General features: G+C 44.3%; 1 pseudogene; it reads left to right on the plus strand.

The window, feature by feature from the left end:
- Positions 1-3,015: 3,015 nt before the first annotated feature.
- Positions 3,016-3,117, plus strand: LOC114708436 (annotated as a pseudogene).
- Positions 3,118-3,490: the final 373 nt, after the last annotated feature.

A 3,490-nucleotide genomic window follows, 5' to 3' on the forward strand; every position in this document is an offset into this window, starting at 1 on the left:
TAAACAGCATACCACAGCATCTCAAGCAAACAGGAATGGATGGGAAAGTGCAAAAAAGGCTTGGAAAAATCACAACCAGAAAGATGTTCTATGGAGATGGTACTGTTTAGCTTCAAATCTAACCTCAAACTTCCCAAGAGCCAAAGAGAAGGAAGCCTGGTAGATATTCAATTATCACCTTGGAATGGAAACTTCCCTAACACATAGACCAGAACTTCCAGAGACACACAGCTTTCTGTTGTTCAGTTTCCCAAAACCATGGTTTTTTCTATGAGGAACAGCGCAAACAGCATACTCAGTGGCATATCCAAAGTGTGCCTGGTGGGAGAAGACATCTGGATAATTTTTCTATCATTTCTCAGAAAGACCTGCATGCAGTATAGTTAGTCACTTTTTCTGTCTGTCTGTGGCTAGAGAGACAGGTGACCGTGCTGGAGAGGGAGGGGAGCAGGATTAAGGGGACACATGTGGTAAGGGGACATGTGCACTGGTTTTGTAGGGTGGTTAGGGACTCCTACCTAACTCTCCTAGGTGACATTTGAGCAGAGGTCTGGAGGAAGTAAGGAGTGAGTTTGTGTCTACAAGGTGGGAGGAGAGAATGTTCCCAGCATGGAGACAGCCAAGGCAACAGTCCAGGGTGGACGGAATTTAAGAGCATGCTTAAGGAAAAGGGAGGGGGCAGGGTAACTGCAGGAGGGCAAGTGAAGGGCGTGGCAGGATGTGGGATCAGAGAGCAATAATCTTGGGCATGGCTGAGGCCACAAGGTGTGTCAACCCAGGACTTCAGTTTTCATTCAATGACCTGGGAAAACCCAGGTAGCTTTTAATTTGATTCTTGATGCACACAGCTGGAGATAACTATAATGGCTTTTTCCTCCTTTTAAAATACCCAGAAGCCACTGGAGTAGTGGTCATGGCTTTCCTCCAGTGCTGCTGGGGTCTTCATCATCTCATGAGAAGCTTTTAAGGCTTACACAGCCCTGAGAATGAGTGTGTTTGGTTTTACCATGACCCCCCTCACCTTACAACACAACTACCACACGTTGGGTCATTTATGAAAACAAGAATTACTCCTTACAGTTATGAAGACTGAGAAGTCCAAGATCAGGGTTCTAGAAGGTTCAGTGCCTAATGGGGGCTGGCTCTGCTTCCAGGAGAGTGCCTCAATTCTACAAACTCATATAGACCAACAAGACCTAGTTAGTTCTCAACAGTACTTCTATAAAGCTTCAGCTCGGTCTATGCAGGCACAGCCATCACAGCCTGATTGCCCCCAGAAGGCTCTGATTCTTAATACTGTTGAATTGAGAATTTCTTCAGCGGAAATTTTGGAGAAGACATATACCTTCAAATGATAGTCTTAAACTTGGTTCCCAAGCCAAAAGTCCCAGAAGCTTTCTTTCTAGCCTATGGAGTCTTTGGTGAAATCTCAGGAGGAATATCAGTACACTCTAAAAACCCCATCCTTGGCCATTTCAACAAGTGCAGGTTGGTGTCTCCCTGTGCTTCACTTTTTATTTCTCACATGTGTTAGCCAAGCAGCACTTGAAAAGAGTGTGCCTGGAGAAGGGACTGGAAAGGTATTCCCAGAGTGGCTTCCACAGTCAGCAAATGGGATGAAATTGAAGGCAAAGGTAGAACTTATTCCACTTTGTGTCAATGGAAACCAACAATCAGGCACACATTTTGTTTACTGATATATATGCATCAAATCTGTGAGGTTGTTTTTAGAGATTGGAACATAAACATTCTGAATTGAGATTTTGGTGGATGTTGTCTACGCTAAATAGGGAAGGCTAAAGGAGGTGGAAAAAGAAAGGGGTTTTGCCATAATGGACACCTCAAGCTTTCCTAATAAGCTCCTAAAAAAAGGAAAATACCGTCCTAGTTGGTAACCCGAAGACCTGAGTTCAAGTCCCCAGGACTCACATGGTGGAAAGAGAACTGATTCCTGAAAGTTGTCCTCTGACCTTGACATATGACCAAGACACAGACACACACACACACACACACACACACACACACAGAGAGAGAGAGAGAGAGAGAAAGAGAGAGAGAGAGAGAGAGAGAGAGAGAGAGAGAGAGAGAGAGAGAGAGAGAGAAATAAGGAGAGGAGGAGGAGAAAAAAAGAAAAAGAAGAAAGCAAACGCTCATGGATTTACAATGCAGGAAAGAGAGTGGGATGCTTTTCTGTCAAACAGGAACAAGCAGGGTTTTGCTGCACCATCATTTTCTAGGACTGCCATAGCCAATCATCCCAGAGGTGGTGGTAGAAATGCATTTCCTTACAGTTCTGGAGGCCACAGGTCCAAAATCAAAGTATGAGCATAGTCTCTGCTCCCAAAAACTCTATAGGTGTATCCTTCTCTGCCTCTGTCCTAGTTAACTTCAATTGTCAACTTGACACAGCCTAGAGTCATCTAAGGGAGTCTCAAGTGAGGGGTTGCCCAGATCAGATTGGCCTGTGGCCATTTCATGATTGATTATTATCTTGGTTGATGATTAATGTGGGAGGACTCAGCCCATTCTGGGTAGCACCATTCGCTGGGCAGGTGGTCCTGGACTATATAAGTAGCAAGTCAGTAAACAGTGTTCCCGCATGGGCTGTGCTTCAGTCCCTGCTTTCAGGTTTGTTCCTTGAGTTGCTGCAATGACTTCTCTCGGTGATAGACTGTGACCTAGAGGCTGAAATAAACCCTTCCTCCCTAAATTGTTTTTGGTCATGGTATTTGTCATGGTTGCAATAGAAAGCAAACTCAACACAAGGTCAAATTCATAATGCAAGGACATAGATATATCCTTTGGGGAGCTGCCATTCAACATACTATATATTTCAAAGATACCTGTGGAGATGGCAGCTGCCCACAATAAAAGGCCAACATTGCATACTGAACCAGTGTGGAGGGCAATGACATAGTTATTCAGAATCAGGAAGAGATACTGAGCCAGAAGGATGGGTGTGTAGACTGTGTATGTGATTTGCAAAGGAAACATTGATTCAGTATGGTACAGCTTATCGCTTCTCGGCCTTTTGGCTAAGATCAAGTGCAGTATGGCACAGCTTTGTGGCTACATTCCACATCACCTGGGAATATTTTTTAAAAAAATTCACCTCTAGGCCATTCCCTGAGAGAATCTGATTTGCCAGAGTTGCGTTAAGTGAAGACATTGTTGTTTGGAGGCCCTCTTGGAATTCTAATATTCTAAAATAAAAAAGCATTGGTAACTGAAAAGATTGAGGACCTGAGTCAGAGAATCAGGTTCCCCTTCAGGCTCTGATGTTCATAGTAGATGAGTAAATGTCCACCTGTGTGTATGCACACATGTGTGCATGCATGGGCCGTGTGTGTGTGTGTGTGTGTGTGTGTGTGTGTGTGTGTGTGTGTCTGTCTGTCTGTCTGTCTGTCTGTCTGTTTAATCTTTCTCATTGGCTGCTGCCAGTCTGGTTTGATGAGCTTCTGAGAATACATCCTTTTTCCATTTTGCCCTC

Source organism: Peromyscus leucopus, chromosome 5 (assembly GCF_004664715.2).
Source record: "Peromyscus leucopus breed LL Stock chromosome 5, UCI_PerLeu_2.1, whole genome shotgun sequence".
NCBI classification, from domain to species: Eukaryota; Metazoa; Chordata; class Mammalia; order Rodentia; family Cricetidae; genus Peromyscus; species Peromyscus leucopus.